This window comes from Schistocerca piceifrons, chromosome 8, assembly GCF_021461385.2.
Source record: "Schistocerca piceifrons isolate TAMUIC-IGC-003096 chromosome 8, iqSchPice1.1, whole genome shotgun sequence".
Classification (NCBI taxonomy): Eukaryota; Metazoa; Arthropoda; class Insecta; order Orthoptera; family Acrididae; genus Schistocerca; species Schistocerca piceifrons.
The window spans coordinates 136,444,144-136,459,874 of record NC_060145.1 but is presented as its reverse complement, the minus strand read 5'-3'; positions in this window follow the sequence as shown (position 1 = coordinate 136,459,874).

Here is a 15,731-nt window from a genome sequence, read left to right as displayed (position 1 = left end):
CCAGCACGTCCGCCGCCGCAGACAGCGGGTTGTCCCACAGGGTCAGCTCCTCCAGGGTGGCGAACGGCTCGTGGGGCACGGCGAACACCGGAACTCCTGCCGACACCAGCGTCGAACCTCAACCACTAGCCCCGTCAGCTCACCACGAGAGACTGCGGCTGTGGAGAAAGGCGGACACCTCAGCACATAGCGACAACAGTTGATGCCGAGAGAGTCACTTTCAAGCAGTAGTAGTTCTTGGCAGTAGTAGCAGCAGAAGTACGGGGGTAAGTCAATAAGTAAGTAAAATTTTACTCTAATTGTCTTCAGGTTGCATCTACAGCTTTGTGTGTGTTCACCAGCCTATAGGTGGCATCGCTGCATTCGCCTGTGGTAGGCTGTATAAGTAAGTAAAATTTTACTCTAATTGTCTTCAGGTTGGGTCTACAGCTTTGTGTGTGTTCACCAGCCTATAGTTGGCATCGCTGCATTCGCCTGTGGTAGGGTGTATAAGAAAGTAAAATTTTACTCTACTTGTCTTCAGGTTGGGTCTACAGCTTTGTGTGTGTTCACCAGCCTATAGGTGGCATCGCTGAATTCGCCTGTGGTAGGCTGTAGCGTTATCACATCGGTCTGCTTTGTACTGTTGTGTCGTGAAGATGCACCAGTTCGTTTATGAGTTTCAGCACAACACAGGGACAGTGTTTTGTTACAATGAAGTTTTTAACAGTGAATTTGCCGGCCGGTGAGGCCGAGCGGTTCTAGGCGCTACAGTCTGGAACCGCGCGACCGCTACGGTGGCAGGTTCGAATCCTGCCTCGGGCATGGGTGTGTGTTATGTCCTTAGGTTAGTTAGGTTTAAGTTGTTCTAAGTTCTAGGGGACTTATGACCTTAGAAGTTAAGTCCCATAGTGCTCAGAGCCATTTCAACCAAAACAACTTTTGGTTTGTAAATAAACACCGTATTTTTCGTGCTGCAAAGTGTTTTCTTGTTCCAAACCCGTTTCCCCTTTTCCTTTAAGGCATCTGGAATGGAATCTAGAATAATATAGTTTTGTTTTTATGTGCGAAATCGGTAAATTATAAAACAGGTCATCCCTTATCTACGTAAATTAGTCGATACTTACAGCTATTAGAGTTTTTGGCCGGCACCTGTCTTTCCTCTAGTCTGGTCACATGTTGGAGGTCGCACTATAAATTCAGTAACGAAACCTAAGCAAACTTTCCCTTTACGGATATTTTTCTTCCCAATTTTGGTGTGCTTTGCGCTAATTTGTGTGGAGCACGATTATTCTTCTGTCACTATTGTAGCTATTTTACGGAAAACTGTTATTTAAAGTCGTAGCTACTGTGTGTTCACTTCATATCTCTTCCAGTTTGGTTTGTTTATCTACATGTTGCCAACCCAACGAAGTATATGCTGAAAACTAACGTCTGCTTATTTCTGATCTCTTTATATCTGTTTGTGTGAGAGAATACATGTATGGATCTTTTTATGTGCTTGCATGTGTGACAGAGGGGGGAGAGAGTAAGAGAAAGTTAATGTATACATTTTTTGCTTGTGTGTGTGTGTGTGTGTGTGTGTGTGTGTGACTGACTGTGTGTGGGATGGTTGGTGATTAATCGGGGAGAGTTTTAGGAAGTTGAATTTGAGTGTTAAACTGTCAGAGTGGTTGAAAGTTTTGGTGTTGATCTGATTTGAGTTTTGGATTAAATGTTTTGTTGAGGGGCTTGTGGAAGAATGAGAGGAAACGGTTGGGTGGTTTATTACGACAATAACCATGTATTGCAGTATTACTCAACTATTTTATTTATTAATGTAAATATTGAGTTGTCATGTGTTTTGACCGTTTAACAGGCTTTTCTTTTTCTGCTTTGGTTTTTTGTTTATGGTAATTTTCTTGTGGGGTTAGAAAATGTTTCTTATTTGTTCTAATTATTTTCATGTCTTGTCTAGAGCTTGAATTATGCTCTCTTGGGTGTTCTGCAAATGTAGAGTGGTTTGTACCACATTTCCAGGCTGTTACGTGTTCTCTGTATCTGACATGAAACGTTCTGCCTGTTTGTCCTATGTATCTGCCATAATCACTAGTGGTCCACTGCAACGGATGTGTGTATACCTGCTCTCTGGTATATAGCAATGTCTTCTGTCAGTTTTGGGATGTATTTTTTGACAGAGTTGTATGTTGCATATATTATGTTTCTGCCTTATCTTTTGTAAATGTTGCTGATTTTATGTGTGAGTTTGTGTCTGTATGTCACTGTCTACCATCTTGTGTCGTCTCTTAAGTTTTCTTGATTATTCTGTGTAGTTGTTATGGTACTGGGTGTTTGTGACTGTTTGGCTCTATTGTATTGTTGTCTGTGGTTCTGCGTTTCCTGTTTTTATTGTAATTTCGATTTTTTTTGTTTAGCTTTGTGACTCTGCTATTATTGTAGCCATTATTTTTGGCTATTTGAGTTATTAGTCAAGTTCTTTTTGATATTTTACTTTGTTGACTGGCACTAGCATTATCTTGAGTCTATGAAGCATGTGTCAATTTGATGCTTGTTTTGAGTGTGGGTGGATCAAAGATCGGGGAATGACAATGTCAGTTGCTGTGAGTGTATGGTGAACATATACTTATTGTTTTGTTTTTTGTTTTTTGTATCCAGGAAGTTTATTTAGTCATCCTGTTCTCTTTCAGTTGTGATGTTCATATTTTTATATACTTTATTGAAGTCAATATGTAGTTTTTCAATGTTTGTTTGCTGTTCATCTATTAAACAGAGGATGTCATCCATGTATCTGAATCAGTATAACATCTTGTGTTCTTTTGTTACAATATTTTTGAAAATGATCTGTTCAGTGTGGTTAATAAAAATATTTGCTAAGGCTTCTGAATCTGAGGACCACATTGGTTAGCCATCTTCTTGTAAATAAAATTGATTTTGCGTTGGAAGTAGTTTTGTTCTGTTATGAGCCTTATAAATGTATTTTATTAAACTGTTCATCAGGGAGTTGACTGGGAGTTTTTATCTACGACGTCTTTTGTTCCTGGTACTGATATGCTGGAATACATGCTTTCTGTTTCAAATGAGAGAAGAGTTTTCCAAGCTAAGCTGACAAAAACCTTTTCTCAGAGGTTATCGGAAAACTTATGCGGCAGCTGACCATGTGCATTGGAAAGTAGTGTCACTATGTTAAAGAAATAAGATCAATCAAATTTGAATTCTCTCGTTACAATAAATTATAAAAGCTGATGGCGGGTACTTATCGATTTATAATAGTAGTAATAACAGTAATGGTTGTTGTAGTTGCAGAATTTTATTCATTTATAGAACACTTTCGTACTGTGTTGGAGTATAATTTTTTTAGCTCTTAAATGCATTTTTTCTCAAATTAATTTTGAAGTATTTAGGGGATTCATAGAAAAATTCCTGTATTACCCTACACAATTAGTTGTCTTTTTTCTATGATATTTATTAAACTCAACTCACATAAATATTCAAATTCCAACTTTTCATGAATATTCATTTATTTAACACAACCTGCCACGGTAACCTCGTGTCTGAATTCTGACCAGCGTTCTGGCAACAGTAAGGACACTAAAAGAAATTTTCCAACTACTGGTGAAAATTGGTGAAGCAGTTGTTGTCCCTGTTGAAGCAAAGGTACATACCACATTCTGTGCAGAAACGAATGTTCAGTCGTGCTCAAAAGTATGCGAACGACCTCAATTGCATTTCGCCTGATTCGCATGCAACCCACATAACGCAGCTATCTAGCAGGTCCTCTAATCGCTTCTTGGTACAGTCGTTTGACTAATGAAAATGGTTCCAAGTCACCACTAGAAAACACTGCTCTGTATCGCAATAATTAAAGATGTAAAGTAATACCAAGGTACTAAAAATATCAGGGAACACCTTTTCACACATAACACTATCCTTAAGGCTTGTAAGCTCACATTTATTGCAATAAATGATATACCTGAAATGTTACCACTCTCATTAATACGTCAGACAGGTAATGCATGTAGTAAGTTCGTCGTCTTCATGATTTCCTCTTCAAAGTAACACAAAATGACATTAAAAATTTAAGCTGCTCACGAGCAGCTAGTTGAGAATATGTATGAACTTCAAATGACATGACGAACCGTATCGTTCTGAATATGAATTTAAACCCATGTCATGCAGACTAAGCAAAGATTTCGTGGCTGACGGAAACTAACAGTCACTCCTGATTAGGCATACAGAGAGTGATATACCTCGATTTTAGACAGTATCAGTTAGCAAATATCAATTTTAAATTACACAATGTAAACATTTTTAACAGATGCGAATTCCTATCCAGCATCTATTGTCCTTGTTAACGAAATATTGCTTCGTTACAAGTAACTTACTTGAAATGCCGAGAGGTAAAGCTTTGTTGGAGAGGGATTCGAACCCAGCACCTAATCGGATTGTTATCGAAGCACAATCAACTGTGATATATCGGATTTTCTCGGCAGTAGCTAGTTGTTTTAACTGAAATGACGAGCCGAAACATTAATTTCTTCCTTCCCAGGACTCCAACCTGGTACCTATCGCTGTTATATTCTAGAGAAAACGATCGTTAAATATGGGTTTGTTAAACCAGCAGCGACATGTGAGCTCAAATAAAAGATGGACTAAGTGTCCTGTGACCCTACATAGCATTTTTTTCGTCACTATAAATAAATAACTAGTATAACAAAGGTTACTGGTGATAGTCTCTACATTTCACCAGTCCTGACTTAATTGTGGTTCAACCTAACGTCTACTTGGTAGAGAAGGAACATCATGTTTAATGTGAATTTCAGACCACAATGCCATTATATCTTCTTCACTTGGCGTAGCCAGAAGAGAATAGAATCTCTCTCCTTATCAAAAATCAGCAGATGTTGGAATCGAACCCAAACCATAAGTATATGAAATCCATCAGACCACCAAATTCTCTTCTCTGTGACTAATTTTTCTATCATAACAACGTTGCGTCACACTGGATGAGAATTCTGACACACAGGCTCCCTGTAGTGGTTTGCAGCATGTTCAGTGCATTCATTTACTTGGTTGACCGAATCGCCATGATGTAGCTACCTCGGCTACCCAGTGCATACATTCGACTCTATTTTGTAATCACCAAAATAAAATCACGTAACTGCCACCTGCACAGAACTGCCAACAGTGTAGGATGCAGAAATTTAAATAGGAAGTGTTCCTTTCCACTTGAGCTACTCTATTGCGCTATCTGTTTGTTGCAAACGTCGTGCAGTGCAAAAGAAAAGCTATAACTGTCTGTCTCTCAGAAGTTTACCTCCGGTCAAATGCGTTATCTCACAGTACTGTGGAATGCGGAAGCTCTGGAGGATTTGTTGTTGACTTCTGGAGCTGCTGTACCTCTGTGTCAGCTAGTAGCGTAACTGTAAGCGTCGCGCGCTGTAGATAAAACGGCGCAGGGTTCGAATACAGTGACTGCTACATTTTTTAAAAAGCAATTCAGCTGTCTGCTGAAGTTATCAATCTAATGGAACTTTGAACATAATTCCCTTCACTTCTCAACACAAAATAGTCGCGTGTGGAAAAAGGGCTAACTTCTACGACATTTTGTTCTTTTCAGGTTTAGTAGATGGCCAGGCAGCAGATGCATTTCGAAGCCTTTGTATTATGGATGGGGAGAGCGCATCGTCCCAAAATACGTCAGAAAAATATTTTCTACATCAGCTGCCGTGTGTGTTAGTGGCATTTTATTCTTCATCAAACTATGTTTGACAGCTTTAAATCAGAACAAGCTTTCTACATGCATGTAGTCGAACTGCATGTGCATTGTCAGACTGTTATAGATAACGTCAGAGAATTCGCATATATCGTTGATTAATTTCTCTCTCATGTTTACTATTGTTTTAACAACACTAAAAGAAACCTTACGAAAATTGCGCACTGTATTATAAGAATTGAAATGAAACTACCTACGATAACTTTACGACGAAAGTCTGTTTCAATAAAACTGAGTATCTGAACACAACCGTGCCTCTATCGGCACGAATTAGTAAAATACTACTCACTTAGATTTCGATTGGGTCTGGGTTTGATTGGTATGCTGTGTCATACTCAAGTGGTATTCAAATGTGGAATTTTATAATTGAAGTTATGTATTCCCAGAAACCCAAAATTTGCTTGTCAGCAGCGGAAAGAGGCGTTACCTGTTTGCAGCACTGTAAGTTTTTCACCATTGCACTATGAGCCGAAAGTATTTTCTTGCGGGTTTCTTATTGATGTTTGATCTGACTGCTTGTAGCTCTTTCACAGAAGGGATAAAAACGTTACAATTAGGAAGACTGGAACCGCAAACCGTAACAGACGCTTTTTCACATGTCAGCACGTTACCACAGAGCTAGAGAAGAGATATGTGGCTAGACTTTCTCTTACGTCGTTGGAGCAAGTTCAATTACGAGAAGGATGAAGTTTAGATCTATACGAGATAGTAATGAAAGATGGCGAGGTGATGATCACCATGGACGACCATTTAGTGTTGTTTAAGACATACACTGCCCAGTCACATTAACGTGACCAGCTGTCAGAATCCTAAATAACCAACCAACCTTTTGCATCTCCTTGAGTATAACAATGCCAGACTGCACACGAGCACTATGACATCTTCAACAATCCAGAGCGTTGGGTTCACTGTCAACGACCATCCTTCATACAGTTCCGACTTGTCTCCATGTGATTTTCATGTGTTTCCAAAACTTAAACACCTTTGAGGACTTCGTTTTGATACTGATGAAGAGGTGCAAGCACAGATGCAGTTGTGGCTCCGTCAGCAAAGTGAAACTTTCTACAGTGATGGTATCACCAAAGTGGTCTCTCTCTGGGAGAAATGTCTTCGTCGCCAGGGTGACTTGGTTGAGAAATAAATACTGGGTGATCAAAAAGTCAGTATAAATTTGAAAACTGAATAAATCACGGAATAATGTAGATAGAGAGGTACAAATTGACAAACACATGCTTGGAATGACATGGGGTTGTATTAGAACCAAAAAAATACGAAAGTTCAAAAAACGTCCGACAGATGGCGCTTCATCTGATCAGAATAGCAATAATTAGCATAACAAAGTAAGACAAAGCAAAGATGATGTTCTTTACAGGAAATGCTCAATATGTGAATCATTCCTCAACAATAGCTGTAGTCGAGGAATAATGTTGTGAACAGCACTGTAGAGCATGTCCAGAGTTATGGTGAGGCATTGGCGTCGGATGTTGTCTTTCAGCATCCCTACAGATGTCGGTCGATCACGATACATTTGCGGCTTCAGGTAACCCCAAAGCCAATAATCGCACGGACAGAGGTCTGGGGACCTGGGAGGCCAAGCATGACAAAAGTGGCGGCTGAGCAACGATCATCACCAAACGACGCGTGCAAGAGATCTTTCACGCGTCTAGCAATATGGGGTGGTTCTAATAAAACCCCAAGTCATTCCAAGGATGTGTGTCATTTTATACCTCTCTATCAAAATTATTCCGTGGTTTATTAAGTTTTAAAATTTATACTGACTTTTTGATCACGCAGTATATAGACATAAATGAATAAAGGTGTAGAATGTTCGTAATATTTGTTTTATTTGAAAACCTTTAAGCGTTTTCATGTAAAAAATTCGGAGGTACTACTTTTCAGCACGCACTAGGACATGCAAAATACAGAATTCAATGAGCTTCTTAATTCATTGATCTCACACAGTTAATTGAAACAAAGTTAATTTATGTTACTATTCAGTCGTGAAGCATTTCTTAAATAAAAAATTAAATAGAGCAGCGAAGTTCAAGATCAGGCATTGGACAAAGATGATATTAATATAAACCAGCGGAAGTTAAATGTACTAAGATGCCGATTTATTCAGGGATATTGTGTCTTTAAATGAGGACGCAGTTACTTTGCCGCATTCCATATGACTGTCAAGGTGGCACTTTCCATGTTCCGTCGTCGCTTCGTCTTCCTCCAACTGTGGCTGCAAACTGGCTACAAAAACATCTAAGATTTTAATGCTTCGTCCTCGTCAATAACTCAGTGAGTTCCACTGCGCTTTTTGGAAAATGTACATCTCACACACAGTCTTCCTTCACATGGGCAGCCTTCCAGTCTCCATTCACACCGACCACCCTGCAGAGAGTCTATCTCGCAAATGCTGATCTATCTTGGTCTGAAAATTCAAAAATGGTTCAAATGGCTCTGAGCACTATGGGACTTAACATCTGAGGTCATCAGTCCCCTAGAACTTAGAACTACTTAAACCTAACTAACCTAAGCACATCACACACATCCATGCCCGAGGCAGGATTCGAACCGTAGCGGTCGCACGGTTCCAGACTGAAGCGCCTTTAACCGCGTGGCCACACTGACCGGCGTCTGCAAATTTATAGTGGCCATCTTTCCTAATATAATCCTGGCCACTTAGGATATTTCAGTACTTTACATAGTTCTTTTTCATATTAAGAAAGGAAAAGAGAATTTGTTACCAAAATACAAAGTTATTCTTAAGTATCTCCAGGATTCCAGAAGACGACTGCGCCAAAAACAACACGACATAAAGAAAATACTAAAGTTAAAATTTTCTGTGTTATTCTTCTGTATTGTCAGGCCGCGTTATGTTTCTTCTAAAACGTTCGACGTTTCGACCCCTCTGCTGGAATCTTCCTCAGGATCTTCTGGTTTCCACTACTGCTAGAGCATTGTCAGAGACGAGTGTCGCGTCCACTTACAAAGGGGGAGTTTCCTGGAGTTCGTGCTGGAAAAGTGATAGTATTGGTTAAAATTCGTATGGCTACCATTGGTGGGCCATAGTCATAGGCTAATATTCCCGCTCTGATGCAGAAGGGGCGTTGGTAGCTCATCTCCTGTGGATACCATTGGCGGTCCATCGTCATTGGATGGAAAGGCACTACTCCACATGTATGCTGGAGAAGGGTTATTGGTTAAAATGCTTGCTACCGCTATTGGTTGGTCGTCATCAGTGGCCAGATTCGAAGCGGATGGAGCAAGAGGGGAATGTTTACCCAAAATATTGTTGTCCGCTACTCGGTTGAAATTTCTAAGAATGCATCTAATTTCAACAGAGGACGGCTATAGGCTTCCAGCATCGTGGCTCCCCGCCATCAAGGAAGAAAATACGCGACCGCGGTGTGTGAGCGGCATAAACAACGCGCTGCAAGTCACCTCGGCGGACAATAATATTTTGGATAAACATTCCTCTTCTCTTGCTCTGACCGTTTCGAATATAGCCACTGATAACGACCAACCAATAGCGGTAGCAAGCATTTCAACCAATAACTCTTCAGCATAAGTGTGGAATAGTGCCTTTCCATCCAATGACGATGGACCGCCAATGGTATCCACAGGAGATGAGCTACCAACGCCCCTTCTGCATCAGAGCGGGAATATTAGCCTATGACTATGGCACACCAATGGTAGCCATATGAATTTTAACCAATACTATCACTTCTCCAGCACCAACTCCGGGAAACTCCCCCTTTGTAAGTGGAGGCTACACTCGTCTCTGACAATGCTCTAGTAGTAGTAGACACGTGACAGAAGTGCAACCTTTCGGCAAATTGCTGCAGATATCGATGCTAGGCCAACTCAAGTGGCAGCGTGCGAACTATTCAACGATCATCGATAAGGGCTTTCGGAGCCGAAGACCAACTAGTGTACCCTTGATGACCGCACGACATTGGGGGAACATGTTACCTCGTTGGACGAGTCTTGTTGCAAACTGTATCGAGCAGATGGACGTCTATGGGTATGGAGACAACCTCATGAATCTGTGGACTGTGCATGTCAGCAGGGGGCTGTTCCAGCTGGTGGAAGCTCTGTAATGGTGTGGGGCGTGCGCAGTTGGACTGACATTGGATCCCTTGTACGTGTAGATACGACTCTGACAGTTGGCATTCATGTCCATTCTGCGTTCCGACGGACTCTGGCAGTTCCAGCAGCACAATTCGACACTTCATACGTCCAGAATTGCTACAGAGTGGCTCCAAGAACTCTGTTGTGTGTTTAAACACTTCCGCTGGTCACCAACCTCGCCAGACATGAACATTGTTGAGTATATCTTGGATGCCTTGCAACATGCTGTTGAGAAGATATCTCCAGTCCCTCGTACTCTTAGGGATTTATGAACAGCCCCGCAGGGTTAATGGTATCAGTTCCCTACAGCACTACTTCAGACTTTAGTCGAGTCCGTGCCACGTCGTGTTGCGGCACTTCTGCTTGCGTTGCGCGGGCTTGTAAGTAGGCTGTTTAGTTTTTTATGTTGGTATCGCCACGTAGCGCTCTCTATGAAAATCACTGACTGTGCTGTGTGCAGTCTGTGGCTGGTTGGCATTGTGGGAATATTCACTATTGTAGTGTTGGGCAATTGGAAGTGAGCTGCCAGCAGTGGTGGATGTGGAGAAAGGGATGCCGCTAGAAAAAGCAAATTTGTTAAGATGGATGTCATGAATTGATAGATGTATATACATGATTACTTTTGAACACTATCAAGGTAAATACATTGTTTCTTCTTCATCAAAATGTTTCATTTGCTGACTATGCCTATCAGTAGTTAGAGCCTGCAGTAGTTAGAATCTTTTATTTAGCTGGCAGTAGTGGCGCTCGCTGTATTGCAGAAGTTCGAGTAACGAAGATTTTTGTGAGGTAAGTGATTCGTGAAAGGTATAGATTATTGTTAGTCAGGCCCATTCTTTTGTGGGGATTATTGAAAGTCAGACTGTGTTGCGCTAAAAATATTGTGTGTCAGTTTAGTGACGATTAGAATAAGTAAAGAGAAAAATGTCTGAGTACGTTCAGTTTCGCTCTGCTGTTTGAAAATCAAATAACGTAAGGGGTTATACTAGCACAGTCAAATGTTCAAATGACTCTGAGCACTATGGGACTTAACATCTGAGGTCATCAGTCGCCTAGAACTTAGAACTACTTAAACCTAACTAACCTAAAGACATCACACACATCCATGCTCGAGGCAGGATTCGAATCTGCGACCGCAGCGGCAGCGCAGGTCCAGACTGAAGCGCCTAGAACTGCTCGGCCACCGCGGTCGGCAGTAGCACAGTCATTCATAATTTTTCCAAGGGGACGTTTCAGGGCTCTACACAATATTAGGCAGGTGTACCAATTTCTTTGGCTCCTCAGTGTACAGCTTCCATGCTCTGCAGCATCGTTGGATGATGTGTCCGGACACAGGTCCTCATCCTCGGGTTTGTTCCTCAACATACCCTCTACAACCCCCGTAAATTTGTCTCATAATATCTGGAACACCCTGTAGATGTTTCAGAAATAAAATTACACCAGGACACGGCGTGCTGCGCAGCGTCAGGCGAGGCAGTGGGCGGCTTACCGAAGAGCGAGCCCGGCTTGCCGCGGTCGCAGTCGCCGGGCCAGTTGCGCCTGGCCAGCCGCACGGCGGCGTCTCCCGCGATGAGCGCCAGCTGGTGGACGAGCACGGTGAGCCGGCAGCCCCCGGGCGTGCGCGCCCACTCCAGCAGCTCGGGGTCGGGGCGCGCGCACGTGCCGCGGCCCTCGGGCAGCAGCTGCCGGCAGCCGCACTTCGGCGACGGCGACCCCAGCTTGCAGCGCCAGCAGTCGCACACGTCCGGCGCCTGGCACAGCCAGCACATCCACTCAGGGCGGAGCTCTCCACACCAAAGCGCACAGCTCCGTCCTCAGCTCACAGTCCGCAGCGTCGTGTAGTGAACCGACAGCCGCTACTTACTTTAGGGTCATTCGTAGGAAACGGAAGGCAACTTCACGGTTTAATTGTAACACACACTGATGAGAAGGCAATATATACAGGGTGAAAAGTATTTAAGCTGACAAACTCTGAGAGGTTGTAGGGGACATGAAAACAAATATTTTTCCCTAATGTAATTTTTTCCTATGAGGATTATTTAAACCGGTAGAGGAAAATTACTCTGGTGGCAAACTAACTAAACCAACAAACACTTTTACATTTTTTTATGACCAACAGGCAACACATTAACACAACCCAATTTCAATTACAGTAGATTTTCAAAAATGCCTCCATTGACACGTAAACAAAGGTTACACCGTCGGATCATGTTCTGTCTGACACCGGCAAAAACCCCAGGAGTATCCTGAATTGTTTCCGCTGCTGCTGTTACTATCCGGGCAACCAGATCCTCTTCTGATGCAACAGGCGTTGCGTAAACAAGGTTGCGCATCTCTCCCCACACAAAAAAGTCCAGAGGGGACATATCTGGGGATCGAGCAGGCCATGGTACAGGACCACCTCTGACAATCCACGTTTCTGGGAACCGTCGGTCCAGGAATCGACTCATACGAAGGCTGAAATGTGCCGGTTCCCCGTCATGTTGGAACCACATGCGCTGTCTTGTAAGGAGCGGGACGTCTTCCAGCAATTCTGGCAATTCTCTGGCGAGAAAATTGTAATAGTTTCTGCCATTTAATAGACTAGGTAGCAGATACTGCCCAATTAAACAGTCCTCAACAACACTGCCCCTCACATTAACGGAAAACCGCACTTAATGAGCGCTAGTAACTGTGGCATGTGGGTTATCCTCACTCCAAACATGCTAATTGTGCATGTTGAAGACTCCATCACGCCCGAACGTGGCTTCGTCGCTAAATAACACAGAGGATGGAAATGTAGGATTCATTTCACATTGTTCCAGGTGCCACTGCGAAAACTGTGCTCTGGGTGGATAATCAACTGTTTCTAGGTTGTGGACACGCTGCAAGTGAAATGTACGGAAATATTGCTCTCGAAGGACTGTTCTTACATTCGTCTGATTCGTCCCCATCTTATGTGCAATTGCACGAGTGCTGGTTGAAGGATCCCGCTCCACATGCTGCAAGGCAGCTTCCTCAAATTGCAGCGTTCTTACCGTGCGACGGCGTCCCTGTCCAGGTAATCTGTTAAATGACCCGGTCTCACGCAGATGTTGGTACACAGCAGCAAAGGTAGTATGATGCGGGATACGGCGATTAGCATATTGTTGTTGATAAACCCGCTGTGCAGCTCGTCCGTTGTGATGCGCTACGTGGTACGCACCAACCATATCAGTGTACTCACTCCAGGTGTATCGCTCCATTAATAAACACAGACAATGCACTACTACACTAGTGGACAGCAGTTTCCTGCAACTGAAGATCGTAATCTGGCCTCTAACAACTGAAGAGCGTAATATGGCCTCCACCGGTTTAAATAACCCTCATAGGAAAAAAAAAGACATTAGGGAAAAACATTTCTTTTGATGTCACCTACAACCTCGCAGAGTTTGTCAGTTTAAATACTATTCACCCTGTACACAGGGTGCTCCATTGATCGCGAATGGGCCAAATATCTCACGAAATAAGCGTCAAACGAATAAACTGCAAAGAACGAAACTCGTCTAGCTTGAAGGGGGAAACCAGATGGCGCTATGGTAGGCCCACTAGATGGCGCTGCCATAGGTCGAACGGATATCAGCTGCGTTTTTTTAAAATAGAAACCCCCATTTTTTATTACATATTCGTGTAATACTTAAAGAAATATGAATGTTTTAGTTGGACCACCTTTTTTCGCTTTGTAATAGATAGTCACAAACATACGGCTCACAATTTTAGACGAACAGTTGGTAACAGGCAAGTTTTTAAAATTAAAATACAGAACGTAGGTACGTTTGAGCATTTTATTTCGGATGTTCCAATGTGATACATGTACCTTTGTGAACTTATCATTTCTGAGAACGCATGCTGTTACAGCGTGATTACCTGTAAATACCACATTATGCAATAAATGCTCATAATGATGTCCGTCAACCTCAATGCATTTGGCAAAACGTGTAACGACATTCCTCTCAACAGCGAGTAGTTCGCCTTCCGTAATGTTCGCACATGCATTGACAATGCGCTTACGCATGTTGTCAGGCGTTGTCGGTGGATCACGATACCAAATATCCTTCAACTTTCCCCACAGAAAGAAATCCGGGGACGTCAGATCCGGTGAACGTAGTAAGGTGCTTCGACGACCAATCCACCTGTCATGAAATATGGTATTCGATACCGCTTCAACTATACGCGAGCTATGTGCCGGACATCCATCGTATTGGAAGTACATCGCCATTTAGTCACGCAGTGAAACATCTTGTAGTAACATCGGTAGATCATTACGTAGGGAATGAGCATACATTGCACCATTTAGATTGACATCGATAAAATGGGGCCAGTTATTCTTCCTCCCATAATGCCGCACCATATATTAACCCGCCAAGGTCGCTGATGTTGCACTTTTCGCAGCCATCGTGGATTTTCCGTTGCCCAATAGTGCATATTATGCCGGCTTACGTTACCGATGTTGGCGAATGACGCTTCGTCGCTAAATTGAACGCGCGCAAAAAATCTGCCATCGTCCCGTAATTTCTCTTGTGCTCAGTGGCAGATCTGTACACGACGTTCAAAGTCGTCACCATGCAATTCCTGGTGCATAGAAATATGGTACGGGTGCAATCGATGTTGATGTAGCATTCTCAACACCGACGATTTTGAGATTCCCGATTCTCAAGCTGATTGTCTGCTACTGATGTGCGGATTAGCCGCGACAGCAGCTAAAACACCTACTTGGGCACCATAATTTGTTGCAGGTCGTTGTTGACGTTTCACATGTGACTGAACTCTTCCTGTTTCCTTAAGTAACGTAACTATCCGGCGAACGGTACGGACACGTGGATGATGTCGTCCAGGATACCGAGCAGCATACATAGCACAGGCCGCTGGGCATTTTGATCACAATAGCCATACATCAACACTACATCGACCCTTTCCGCAATTGGTAAACGGTTCATTTTAACACGGGTAATGTATCACGAAGCAAATACCATCCGCACTGGCGGAATGTTACGCGATACCACGTACTTATACGTTTGTGTCTATTACATCGCCATCTATTACAAAGCGAAAAAAGTGTTCCAACTAAAACATTCGTATTTTCTTACGTATTACACGATTAAGTAATAAAAAATGGGGGTTCCTATTTTAAAAAAACCCAGTTGGTATCCGTTTGACCTATGTCAGCCCCATATAGCGGGCCAACCATAGCGCCATCTGGCTTCCCCCTTCAAACTAGATGAGTTTCGTTCTTTGCAGTTTATTCGTTTGATGTGTATTTCGTGAGATATTTGGCCCGGAATACGCAAATATTTTAATATGTTATTCTACAAGTTAAACTAAAGAAAAAATCATATGAACATAGGTCTGCAAATGTTTAGTTACGGAGTTACGGCTAATAAAAGATTTTGCGTGAAATTTAGTAACTTAGCTAATATGAAGCCATTGCAAAACTGTACGAGGTTAAAGTAAAGTAGTATTTCCATTTATTTTGTTGTTACTGGTCTGGTGAATCTAATAAAATATGTCCCAGACTTGTATCTGCATTAGTTTTCCAGAACATCGAGAGAAGCAAAGATTATTATACAAGTAAATTTGTTTACTTTCCATTAGGAATGTAGAAACCTTCATGTCATTGTTGGCAACCGTCAGTGAGTTGTTTCAGTCTATTCATAACCTTGAAACGAGTTAGTTTACTGTATTGGCATTACTTGCTCTCATTATGAATGCAATAGACGAAATTAAGAGCAACCCTGTGAAACTGAAACGAGGAACAAAATCCGTTCATACACGTGCAGCTAAAGGCTTTGAACACGAAGGAGACGTTTTTGAACATTTATGGTTAATGTATTGTGAA